General features: G+C 38.3%; 1 long non-coding RNA gene across 1 annotated transcript in view; it reads left to right on the top strand.

Annotated features, from left to right (window-relative positions):
• LOC138853596 (uncharacterized) overlaps positions 1-13,970 on the top strand; it is a 208,327-nt gene extending 194,357 nt beyond the window's left edge. Inside the window, exon 3 of the long non-coding RNA XR_011392770.1 lies at positions 11,827-13,970. This is a non-coding gene — a long non-coding RNA (uncharacterized lncRNA). The remainder of the gene's footprint in view (positions 1-11,826) is intronic.
• The last annotated feature ends 202 nt before the right edge of the window (positions 13,971-14,172 follow it).

The raw sequence follows: 14,172 nt of genomic DNA, 5'->3' as shown, positions 1-14,172 counted from the left end.
GGGTGTTGTGGTTAAGTGGCTACAATCAGGGTAACTAGGTTAACTAGGAGGCAATGTTGTAGTGATGGTAGTCAATATGGTTGTACAGTATTGGTGGTAGTCAGGGTAGTGGCTGAGGGAGTGTTATGATGGTGACAGTACTCAGGGTGTTTCCTGAGTGTCTAGATGGTAATGACAGTCAGTTTGGTGTCTGAGGGTAGTGTTGTGGTAGTAGGAGAGAGGGTGTTAGGCTAATTCATAACGAAAACTTCATAAGCGATTTTTGAATTATGTGAATGCTTTTCCAGTAGCCAATACACCTATCACACTTGTCACCTCTTTCTCTCTCTCTCTCTCTCTCTCTCTCTCTCTCTCTCTCTCTCTCTCTCTGTCCCTCTCCCTCTCCCTCACCTTGTCAGCCACCCAGTATCGAGCTCGACATAAAAGACGGTAGCGGCAAAGTAGGTAAATAAAATTGCAAATAGGTTGTCAAGAAATGTTATAGAAATGTCTGACGACAATATAAAGTTTTATACAGGTACGGGATGGAAAAACGCATTCTGGGGTGGTCGGAAAGAGAGAGAGAGAGAGAGAGAAGATTGGGAGAGGTATTACATAGAAGAATATGGGACGATAGTCTCCCTACCTAGATTTGTCAAGTGCTTGAAGGCAAGACTCACGAAATCGGTAGGTGCAGTAGAAGGCTTTCTGCTAACTCCGAGTCACATTATCAGTTCGAAATTACGAGGGTAGACTTGCCCTGTTGCACTGAAAAGCAAGCATGGGCATTTGATGGCATAAAATTCTGTTACAAATACTGCTACTAAAATGGTGGTCAGCAGGTGATCGAAGGAAGTTTGAGGTAGTTTGTGTATCAGTGGAAATAGCTGGTTTCAGCACTATAGTGTTCTACTGTCACCAATGCTATGTCTTTGATGATCCATTGCCAGCCATTTATCCTAAATTAGCTACAGAGTGAACGTCAGTGTTCCATTTTTAATAGTCACCAGCCCCGACACTGCGTTTGCTCAGTTATTTCATTTTTTCTGTTCATTTTCTCTGTTCGACATTTAATCTACCTGAAAGTGTTGACCCACTTGGTTTTTAAATTACTGAAGTGTTTTACAGCTTAGACGGAAGTTTGTTACTGTTTCATAATTCTGGTAAGCCAGCTGTTGCTTATCAGCTAGTTCCTGATTAAGAGAGAGACTTTTGGTTTCTGATGAGTAAACTGCCATCTCCGAAAATATTTACCAACAAAAATGTTGAACTCCTTGCCTCTGAATCTGATGCTAGTATATCGCTTTAAATCCCCTCAGGAAAGGAGGGGATAGTGCCTTGATTCCACTGAAGGGCAGCTGATCCCGACCATTGGAGTAACCATTCCCCTTCCATGAGTCTGACCTGGTTAGCTTCTGTTCCTCAAGTGCTGAATAACTCCAATATGGAATGGATGAACCTTTTTGTCCGGCCTTGGATGAGTAAAGTGATAAAGCAATATTTAATAATGAAAGTATGAAGAATGTGTACTACTGGTACTGTGCCTCTTGTCACTAGTTACTGGGACAGGAGATAATATGCCACCGTAGTTTATTATACTGAGCTGATTCACAGCTATGAGAAATCAAGAGATAAACTTATGCCAATGCAAGAAACTGTTATCTTGGGTCGACTGATCACTCAGCACTCTTTCAAAATTCAGCCCGACCCCTGTTCTTGGCTCAGTTCCTCGCATCCTGGTCTTGGCTCCTGACCCTCTTAGCTAGGGTCCCGTCTCCTGTTTTCATTTTTACCCTCCCCTCTCATCCCCACCAATGTCTATATTTTACCCTCGCCTATCTTCCCCACCCTTTCCTTAAAGTGGGGTTGCTAAAACATTGAATACATCATAAAAAAAAATTCTATGAATCTAATAAAAATGATCATAATCTACTTCAAATAGTTGTATTATGTCAAATTTATTTAGTACTTTAAAGAATTCCATTATGTTAAATTTATTTAAATTTATTTAGTACCTTAAAGAATTGAGAGAGATCTCGTTATCTCCGTTCCTATGTGAGAATAGATTGTTTCAATCCTCCTTAATTTTATTTATTTTTTTTAAGAAATATAAACGTTTTCCTGCTTCTTTTTACGATCTAATTGACCATCTTTACCCTCTAACGATAAGCAAATTGCTGATCAATGCCTGAAGTTTGTCTGGTCAACTATAAACATTAAATTTAGTAGTTAAATTTTCAAGTGTTCGTTATCGAAGGTCTTCTGGAAGTTGAGGTACAATACATCTGTAGATTTGTTGTCCCCATATGTTTAAATGTTCTTAGAGAATTAACGATATTTTATTTATACATCTATGGTGACTTTTGGTCAATAAGTTAAAGTTAAAATTATATGTCCTCAATTATTGATCTCAGTTAGGTTCTCACAACTGACGTCAAGCTACTTGGAAGGTAGTTGAGAGTATATGACCTACCTTATTTCTTGAATATTAGAGTATCATTAATGAGAGAGAGTGAGAGAGAGAGGAAGGAGGGGGAGGGAGAGATGATGAATTTAAAATTAATTGAAACTTTTTATTAGTCTGCAGAGCAACGTCACACCAGGACACATTTGTTTATGTTCCAACCAAAATAAATTTTGCTAAAGAAAAGGGTTTGTAAAGAAGGCTCGAGCAAGTACCAATACTACAGGTTCAATAAGAAAAATGAACATTAAAATGGTATAAAATACCGACAGGTTGTTAGGTAAGACACATATGCAACAGTTAGGTATCTTTATTATGAAACGTTTCGCCTACACAGTAGGCTTCTTCAACTTTTCTGTACTCGACTGAAGAAGCCTACTGTGTAGGCGAAACGTTTCATAATAAAGATACCTAACTGTTGCATATGTGTCTTACCTAACAAGAAAAATGAAAGCGGAACAATAAAAAACTAATTGTAATTGCCATAAAACCTGCCAATAAGAAAATAGTACATAATATTTCTAATATATATGGTAAATATGTAGCCAACAGTTGTAAAATAATAGGAAATTCGCCCATGACATACCTAGTGTATATGAAAGGCTTCTCCCCCCAAAAATATATCGAACATACGTTAGACAGAAAAAACACACTAATAATACGTTTAATTCTAATGAAAAAATCTGCAGTTTCCCAGTACGTTAAGAACTATATCTTATTACATTAAGCTGATGGCTTCTTCCAGCTCTTCTACAGTTACACAGAAGGCAAAATGACTGAGGAAGTTTTAGCGTATAACGTGACTAAATATCATCTTACAAGTTCGATAGAAACACGATATTACTTCTTTGACATGAGGTTCCTTTCACTTGTCCCAGACTGTGGTCTACATAGTTCAGGTGAGATGCTTTAACTCATTTAACCTGCATCGGCTTGAACTTAATTACACAGGTTTCATCTTATTTTAAATTTTTGTCAAATTAGAATTGCCTTGTTCTCACACGTGATAGTGGCTACATAGCGATAATTTACCTTTGAATTTTCCCTGTTTTTTTGTTCTTTTTGTATTACCTCTTGCTCTGATGAGAATGTGAAAGACCTTGAAATGGTATAAAACCCTTGCTTGTGACCGCTGGTAGATGAAAAGAGAATGAAGCTGGTGATCTTGGGACCAGACGTGACCAATGGGCACTCATAATAATTATTGCTGAATCAGGACAATGAGAGAGAGAGAGAGAGAGAGAGAGAGAGAGAGAGAGAGAGAGAGAGAGAAAAAGAGAGATAGACGCACATGTCCCTGACTGCCCCTTCTTGAGCTACGACCAATCTGGTGCCTAACCCGTAATTAATGGGGTCCAGGGACAGAAGGAGAGGTAATTATGGGAGAGTGACTGTCCAGCCACAGCGGGGTAGAGAGAGAGTGAGTATATGAGAAATGAGGGAGAGACGACAAGAGTGTGAAAATCGTAATAGAGTTCCCAAAATACCAGAGCAAGTCCTTTAAAGCATCTTGGGACTAAAAAAAAAAAAAAAAAAAAAAAAAAAGATACTCGTAACGAATGGACAGGCATTGCTAAACTCAGAACGACGCACAAAATTCGTGTCAAAAACAATACATTTGACAGTTGACCTTTCGTGATACTTTTTTACTGCACATGTTTATTAAGGGAACACCAACTTTTCTCATTTTATTAAGTGAAATTTTGTATTTATAACCTGGTATTAAATAAAAATGTGAATAAAATTTCTTCAGTAATACAAAGGAATCAACATGGAGAAAAGCTTGTGTGTAATAGTCTTTCAACTTATTTTCAAAAGGTTGTCGAGAGAGTTTTGAATACAATTTATCACATCTTCTGCATGAAACATAAATGCAACCTGCTTGCACTTTTGGAGATTTTTATTCAGTAGTATTAATTTTGTATTTTTCTAGGAAGGATCGTCGTAATAAAACAGTCTCAAGGAAGAAAACCGAGATTTTCATTGTAAGACAAAACTTAGTTTGTATTCCATTTCGAGTTGGGTTCTTTAAAATGTTTTCTATTGTTCATATAAGGATTTGCAACTGAATGTGTATGAGTATTAAAAGATGGACGCAGTGTAATGTTTTCTAACTTCACCATTACTAAACTCGGGATTTTGTATGCTAAATCCTCTTGAATACAAGGATGAAAAAACTTCGTATAATTCCGTATATTATTAGAGCAACAGTATAGTATAAATAGAAATGCATATTAGGATTTTCTTAAAACAAGATTGAGGAACCAGCAGTACCGATGGGCATGACTAAAAATAAAAGGGCATAGCTCTTCCTAGCTCACTCTTAAAAGAAAATTAGGCGAGAGGAAGCCAGAAGGACACGGGTCTCCATGAAAGACAATGACACAGAGCAGCATTTTGCTTAAGCTTTGTATGTTACGGCGACTCTGGAAAAAAGTCTCCATTGCGGTCCCGGAACTTGAATGGTAATAAAAGAGTACACATTTTTATATAAAAGTTCCTAGGAATACTGATCTTGACCTTCTATATGATGGTTAAGAATAAGTTGGGGTGTGAGGGATAGTTGAATAGTGGGAATACTTTCATGAAAAAAATGAATCTTAGTAAAACACGGTAAATATACGACTTTTATAATAGAAATCAATTTTTTGTTTTACCTCTGGACTTAACTTTGAATATGAAATGTTAAATAGGTTAGGTAAGGATAGCTTAGATTGGAAACGGTAAACATAGTTAATTAGTAATTTCTTCATTTGTATGGGAAAATGATATGAAGGACATATATATATATATATATATATATATATATATATATATATATATATATATATATATATAATATATATCAATAGCAACACTGCGACTAGCCGAGGATTAGAACCCATGTAGTCTTGGCCCTGCCTCGTGGTGAGCTAAAATCACATGACTCCTTAACCCACTGAACCACACAATCCTACAAGAACCAAGCACCCAGCCAAGCTAGGTGTGAATCACCCAGCCTAGTTGGGCGAATCCTATTAGAGCCAGCCAGCCAAGCGGTTAGCGCACTGGCTTTGGAGTTAGGACTTCCCTATCATGGCTGCGAAACCCACCCGTTCTGTGATCAGTTAATAAAGATCAGCTAAAGGTCTTTTCGTATTACGAGAATCCAATTACTAGATGATAGCCCAAAGTTGTATTATTTTAATAGCATCAGTAGGCAGCTTTCACCAGGCCTAGTAAGTACGAGAGGTCACCCAGCCAAAAAACCTAGTAATTCATAAAAAAAAAAATATCCTTTCCCATGGATATCTTTGATTTTAATTTACCTAAGGTTATGCTGTATTTGTTTCCGTTTATTTCACTGACAACCTACTTCCCCCAAAAATGTTATGTGATTACTGAAACTTCGGCTTCATCAGAGAAATGTGCTCGAAAGGACAGTTTTGACGTCAATCCTTCTATTATCGAAGGATCTTTCCAGGAAGTAATCGGATAATTGCTTTTATGATGGAAGAGAGCAGGAGCACTCTGGGCTGAACAATACTTGTCTGTATTTTTCCAGGTAAGTGTGTTGCTGTTTTAATGGCTACATTTTGGTCTTTACTTTGTGGTCTCTTTGTGAATCTAATTTTGTACTGTTTCTGGGTTAACCTTTGGTGCTCTTGTGGCCCCTTTTGTGATCCTTTCGTAAATCTCTTTTGGTCCCTTGTCACCAGCAGAGAATAAACTTGGCCTTCTGGCGCCACTACCAAAATTTCGTTTCCTAAGAGTCTCTTCTTCAATGGTCCAAGAGACAGCTTCTTTTCATTTCGGATAAGCGATGTGCTATAAATACTACTGAAACAGTACTGATTTAGTGAAGTTATTCGTGTCTAATATACAGCATTAAGTTTTCAGGTTAATTAATATTGTACATTAACGGAGGTAATCAGTGTCGATCCAAGGAAAATGAGAGCAGCTCCTATTCCTTGGCTCAAGAGCCCCTCGTAGCCACCCTGGCGCCTTCCTCGAAATATTAACTTTGCATAGATTTTCCTACATCGTACAATACAGGAGTGGGCACATGGCATATTCATAGACTGTGTACAGATTTCCAGTACCGCAGCTCACCGGAAACTCGTTCACAAAATGGTGATAGATTTTATATTTATGGGGATGCGCTAATACCTTAGGGGTTAGGCAGCTTCTAGGACATGCAGGCTAGTCAGTTTGATCAAAAGCCTTTTGACAATATTAAGGCACTTTCCTTGAAGATAAAGCCGACTTGCATGGTGTTAAGGAGTACCCATTTCAAGGCTGTCCTCCCGGGCCGTCTCTACCACCAATAATTGTTTAGTCTGCGGGATTGACTTCCAAATCCTTAGTGACTGGGCTTTACCAAAACGCAATCAATCCTGATGAGATTATTTCCCTTCAGTCTGACGTCATAATCGAGTCAAAACCGCCAGAGTAATTCGCACTAACGTTGTTATTCTCTTACCTTCTAATGGCCGCCTACCGACCTGTTCGCTGAGGTTGGCTAGTGGCCGGTTGGTCAGTGTGTCAGTGGGGTGGGCGTAGCAGTGGGAGGGCGTGCTTAGGGGTGAGATCAGTGTGTCAGTGTATATGCAATTATGCAATTACATAATAGTGATCACTTAGTTGAGTTTTTGGGCTCTCAACATTAAGTTGGTTGACGTGATCTTGAACTGCCTTTCTTCAGAGTTCTACCTGTGAGCAGAAATTCTGTTTAGCATTTAGCAGGAGGAAGATTAAACGTGCAACATTCTTTACGAGTCATGACTCCTACGAGGCTTAGCGCTTCATTCAGATATAGATTGTTTCAGCTGTATTTAATGACTAGTGTCCCCCCACCAAATGGGGACACTACATATAAAATGAGGGACAGGACAGCATAAAATCATTCAATTCTAGTTTATTCCTACTTTATTCTAGTTTCTTTCTTCAATGATATGCTTTGATGGTAGTGACTAAAGGTTCCTGATGTAAGGAACTGAAGCTGTCCTCGTCTTTGGAAAGTTCTAATTGCTTCTCATTCAGCAAGCGCTGCATGATTTTAACAGTTATAGTTCTCCACAGTGCATGTAATCATGTTGTTTAGGTCCCCGGGTGATCCGAGAAAGTCGTCCCTGTCACATAAACCCATCTTCATGTACCTAAGTGTACCCAGCAGACTAGAGCTGTGCTGCCCTAAATTTCCAATGCACCAAAAAACAAAAGTATATCACACACACACACATTATATATATATATATATATATATATATATATATATATATATATATATATATATATATATATATATATATTTATATATATAGTGTGTTCGTTTTGTGCGTGTGTGTGTGTGTGTGTGTGTGCGCGCGCGCGCCTGTGTCTGTCTTTGTCTATACCTGGAGAGGGTGATGGGGTCAACGCCTCCGCTGCCCGGTCTGTGACCAGGTGGATCAGGGCCTGATTAACCTGGCTGTTACTGCTGGCCTAATGTAAACTGACGTACGAACAACAGCCCGGCTGGTCAGGAACTGACTTTAGGTGCCTGTCCAACGTCTCCGTGAAGACAGCCAGAGGTTTATTGGTAATTCTCCGTATGTATGTTAAGAGGCAATTGAACAGTCTTGGGCCCCGGCACTTATTGTGTTGTCTCTTAGCATGCTGGTGGCTCCCCTGCTCTTCACCGGGGGATGTTGCATCGCCTATCGAGTCTTTTACTATCGTAGGGAGTGATTTTCGTGTGCAAGTTTTGAACAAATTCCTCTAAAAAAATTTCCAAGTGTATATTATCATGCATCTTTATCGCTTGTGTTCAAGGAAATACAAGTCAAGAAACTTCAACCGTTCCCAGTAATTTAGGCGTTTTATCGTACTTATGTGTGACTTGAAGGATCTCTGTACATCCTCCATGTCAGCAGCTTCACCTGCTTTGAAAGGCGCCGTTAGTGTTCATCCATGTGTGTATGAATGCGTGTTTGTCCATACGTATTTTTGCTAACTCCCAACTGTAATTGGGGTGTGTTCGTATGTATGTGTGCATGAAGGATGGTAGGTTTAAACATACATTTAAAAAAAATACTATGATCGATATAAAAGCGAAAGCTTATTGCACAATGGATAATAAATAACCAGGAAGGTTAACTATTAAGTAATACAATTTATTTGAAATGATAATGTCATTACTTGGCCTGTTTTATTTACTGGTTGTCAAAGACACTTGTCGATAGTGTGTGTGTGTATGATTAACTCTCATAGTCGTGAAGTAGTGATAGTTGATATTTTTAAGCATACATGTAATATTAATATTTTAAAAAGTATCTGCTGGTATAGGGCCCGGGTTCGATTCCCGGTGAAGGGATGAAAACATAGGACGTGTTTTCTTACACCGGTTGTCTAAGTTCACCCATCAGAAAAATGGGTACCTGGGTGTTAGTATTATTATTATTATTATTATTCAAACAGAAAAACAGAAAAATACAGAAAGCTCTGACTGGTTAGTTTAAAACAAGAAATATCACAGTGTAGGTTACTCCATCCTGCCTAACATAAATCGATCAACCAATTTGCATCTGTCCCCGTCGAAACCCCTGGTAAAAGTTTTTCTTTATTTTGCATTTTTATACCTTTATCTGCTGGCATTAAACCTGGACATCCTTGGTGAGCACACGAAGTGCTCACCAAGGATGACTTGTTGAGGATTTTAGCTAGTGGTTTACGCAGTGCACCCTCTTTCAGAACCACATGAGAGAGATTATCTGGTTCCTTTGTCTTTGTGGTATCCAGCTCACTCAGTGGTTTCCTCCCCTCTGTGAGCGTGCGTGGGTGTGAAGGACGCAAGTTTCTAAGTTATTAATTGCCGAAGCAGTTTTTAACGAACTTCCTCTGCTGTTTCTGGAGCATCATCCTCGAAGTTAAGATTTGCTGGTTTGCAACTTTTGCCTCTGTTTGCCTGTGTCTTTATATTATTTTCTGTTTTTTGACATGTTACAATAATTTTTTTTCACTCACTAAAGGACAACAATTCAATTGTTCGCGATTAAAAGCACAGGCTGATATTTACACATGAGAGCACATGCTGTCTAAATAAATTACACTTGTAGAGCAGAATAAATGGCATTGTGTGCCACTAAATTATTTATACATTAGCTAAGTCATTGTTCGCGTGCTGCTGGGCGGTACAGAGCACGAAAAAAAAATCTATGAATTCTGTTTTAAGTACTATGAATTCCTTTAAGAGAGACAAAATAGGACCATAGTTAAGTATCGACAACTTTTAATCTTAATCATAAAAGGCACCCACCAAGAAATCTTCGGCGCTAAATCACAATATTCGCATCCAAAATATAACTTATTTTTAATAAATGCTCAAGTGTTCCCATATCACTTAGCAGAAATTTTTACTCGGAAAAAATCTCTGAGTATGCTGTATTTGTTGTGCTTACTGGTATCTTACTCTTGCATGAGTTTTTTTTTTTTTTTTTTTTTTTTTTTTTTTGACCCCTTGAACTTTCATAAGTCTTAAAGTATGAGAGCTTGATAAAGACAGGTTCTGGACGGCGCCTATCTTCACCAAGTCGCTCACCACAGCTCAATCTGACCTGATTCTTAACCTTTGACAACCTTAATGATGGGAAGCGGGAAGGCAGGATCTATACATATTGCTGCCTTTTAATGAAGAACTCTTCGGAAACAGCAAATAGAGAGCTAAAGATATGGTATTAAATCAGGACGGGATTGAGATGCCCCGCTCGCCAGACGAAGGTCTGATCGTTGGACAATCCAAGCAAGGTAAAAGGCACAATATCATCATAAGTTTCTGTCTATGTGCGAGTCATTTGAGTAAGGAACTAGTAATCTTCAATATATAGGCGTGAAATCCGCTGTAGCGATGAAGTGTCTTTCAGCACCAGAAGCTCCATTCACAAGAGCTGCGCCAGGCCAAAGGAAAAATACTCGTAAATTATGTAATACCGAAGAAGCACTTTAATAATATAATATAAATAAGGTATAAAAATTTCGAAGACATTTGGTGAAAACTCTTTTGAATGCATCCTCACTGGAAGTGCTTCGATGCCAATGAAAGGCTTCTGATCATTGAAATGTAATCTACCGTTTTCAGTAAAGCAACCCTAATTCCTTATATTTCAAGGTGCTGTATAGCCCATATAGATTCATGGATTCCATATGGAATGATTAAATGCAACAATAAAACTTACTTTGAACATAATTTAAAGAAACGCTTAATACAACATGTATCACTGTTATTCCGATCAATATATACTACTCTGCCAAAATTTATATATTTTCTTTTTGTCTGGAAAGAATTTGAATGGCACGAAGTCGAATATATTACCTCGATCCGGAGCATTCACATTTCTGACCATTCCCATGGAGAGGCTGTCCCTCCATCTGACTGTGACAGGAATATTGCGTTGGCAAACTTTGCCAGAAGGAAATTGTATATTCATTGAAGTTATCTTTACTTGCAGGCTTATCTTGGAAACCTATAACTCTATACTGCTTATGTGAGGCGATGATGCCGTCGTCACTACTTCTTAAATTTTTCATTACTAGTTCTTTACACCTTCATTGTCATGCCTTTAAGCTTTCAATAGTAGGTGCTAAAAATCTGTGTCACAAAGTCTTGGAACATTTGTCAAAAGGTCTCGAAATCTGCATTTTTATTCTTGGAACCTTAGTTTCTTCCCTGGAACCTTCTTTATTAGGTTTTAAAACTAATATCACTAGCTCTTGAAACCTTGGTAACTAGGTCTTAAATCATTTATTACAGCCTAATGTCCTTGTTACTAGAACATGACACCCTCGTTACCCGGCACTGGCACACTTGTTACTTGTCATACCATCATTGTCTGTCACTGATATTCTTATTGAAAGATTCTGTTTATCTCTATAATAGGCTCAAATAGCTTGTTAGAAGGGCGAAACACCGTTACAAGTTTTGATGCCGTCGCTGTTTATTCTTTATGCTTTCGATATTGAACAATAACGCCATTGTTACAACTTTAGAAAATCTTCTGTTCCTTACATCTGTTTCTAGAAGAGGAGGGGTAGGGAAAAATGATAGGAACACCTTCCTTCTTGATACTCGAAACACATTCAACACACACTAAAGACAAATTCAACACAGTCAAAACACGACAATAATACATACTAAAACACCCTTCATTAAACTTAAAACTCCAAATAAATAATTGCTATTCAAAACACACCCAAAATATACCGTAGATACAGACATATTCCTCATAAGTCAAAGAGATAGTGTTCACGCAGACATGCGAGGTATAAAACAGGGCACTTTATATGCAGATGAAGAGTGTGTTGATAAGGAGCTGCACGTGAGACTGTGTTCATACACTTGACCATTCATTATTCCTTTCTCATTACAGTTTCGACAGGCTGAGGCAATACATCATTTCAAGAGACGTGAGGAGTCGACAATGTCACCTTTAGGAAGGGCGAGGTGTAGACAAGGCCGACACCAGGAGGAGTAACGTCTCAGCAATGTCACCTCTGATATCTACCGCCTGCTGACACCCAGTGGCACCAGTGTTACTTAGTTTGCGAGCGCAGAGCGTAGTATAATATGGGTGTATTTCATGCCTGTCGTTTCTCAGTGTATCAGCAGCTACACTGAGAAACGACACGCAATGAATTAGGTCTTGTTTGTACTACTACAAGCCAGGTAGAGAAGCATAGAGTCTGTTATTCCCCCGTTTCCAAAGGTTCCAAAAATTATGTGATAATCTTCTAGAAATTTTAGCGATATTAGACAGAGAACCTGACTAACAGCCTAAATATATTCTTATTCTTATTATGAGGCAGCGCTAAACGCGTAGGGGCCATAGTTTCTAGAGAATGGGAGGTAAAAAAAATTTGATCCGAGGAAGGGGCCGATAATTTTAATATATTGCACAAAGAAAGAGTCCTTCACTGGTAAAAAGTCACTCCGGTCGAAGGGTGGACTCGACATAGACCGTGAAGTTTTCTGTTATTTATCTTATTAATATCTTCCATTTCCGCACTTAATAAATTAATCCCTGAGGTCATATCAGTGAAACCATTTCTCATTAAGGAGACTCGTTATCATAATCATTGTCGCTCTTGCCTGCACACTGGATCGAGGATCTGTACAGTAAGACATTATAGGGACACCTCTGTTGGTGACCCCCTGTTTATAACTGTTGGTTATTACCACTTGATATGCGTCCTGGTTATAATTCTTGTTTATGAGCCTTGTTTATTACTCTGTTTATGATTCGGTTTGTGACTAGTATGATGCATGTACATGTTCCAGTCTGTGACTTTTCATCGCCTACGAATTACCCAGTGGAACTTTAGCGTGTGACCCTGCAGGTAATCACCATTATCTTATCAGCGAGAGACCCACAGAGACAATAAATTGGTATCCAAGCTGTGAAAATCAACAGTGGAGTCGTCCACAAGCCTGCAACATCAGCCATGCAGAATAAGCAATGAATAATCGTGTGCAGGGAATCCGCATCAGAGAGGAAGATAGTGTCAGGTCGGAGCTGTCTGCGCCGCTCGCTGGCGTGTCCGTTGTGTCCTTATAAGAAAGAGAAAATGGAAAATGAAGGATAAGTAGGAATTATAGATGAATGAAAATCTGATAGACACTAAAAGACGTTATAATCTGCATAGCAGAAACAAAAACGTATAGTCTTAGTTATAAAAATGCAAATGCGTCATTTCTTAGCTAAGGCTAAATTTATACCTTTTACTCTTTGAAAGTTTTTTTTTTCCTTACAGTTCTCCAGGATTGCCGACGGTTTTATGAATCGTCAGCCAAATGTGGATTTTGTTGTACATTTGCGAAAAAAAATGTAAAGTCTTCATCTTAGGAATGAAAATATCTCACACTTGCAGATTACTTGCTATAGAGCTAGATCACTGAGAAGGAATAAAACACTTAGGAGTCAAGGTAAACAGAAATTTGAAGCCAGAACAGAAGTACCTAAATATTTGTAATAGGGCCAATAGTCTCCTTTGATTTATATCAAGAGGTAACAGAAGTCCCAAAGTTATTATGCAACTATGTACATAGTGAAGGAAAACCTGATGATACCGGTAAGTTGTAGTTAAGTCACTATGAAAACACTTAGGATATTTTGTTATGAATATGATTCATTCCTGACACTGTTCACTCCAAATATATATGGGGTATAGAAAACAGATTTATATAGACAAAGGCACATGTGAAGTAAGAGGAACTATAGTCAAGTGAGGGTGGTCAATAGATTGCTTTGCCCAGAGGTGGAGTGAGGCCAATGTATGTTAAGGAGCATATACTAAGATCACACTGGTCTTCAGAGTGTCAGATTTAAAGAGATTGCCAGTGTTAAGAGGCATACGTGATAGCGGAGATACGGTGGCGCAGATAACGTGTGCCACGCTGATATACATATATCTTGACAGAATTAATCACACAAGATTCTCAAAAGATGAAAGGCTATCCCGAGAGCTGTAGCTCACTTGCAGATCCTGTTAATTATATACACAAAATCGAAATCACTTAATATATAGAGGTCTAGCTAGGATTATTGTACTTTGTTGTTTTATTACTTTTTATTATATTCTTTTTTGAATTTCATATTCATGGGTAAACGTAATTTGTAATGGTCATGCATCATCTGGGGAACGAAACGCAGTCAAATTTGATTCGATGAATCGAAACTAGCTTCCATTCCTCAGATTAAGAACCCTTTACCAAGATC

The sequence above is a fragment of the Cherax quadricarinatus genome, chromosome 34, assembly GCF_038502225.1.
Source record: "Cherax quadricarinatus isolate ZL_2023a chromosome 34, ASM3850222v1, whole genome shotgun sequence".
In the NCBI taxonomy this organism is placed as follows: Eukaryota; Metazoa; Arthropoda; class Malacostraca; order Decapoda; family Parastacidae; genus Cherax; species Cherax quadricarinatus.
The sequence above is the reverse complement of the archived record's forward strand: the minus strand, read 5'-3'. Positions and strand labels throughout refer to the sequence as shown.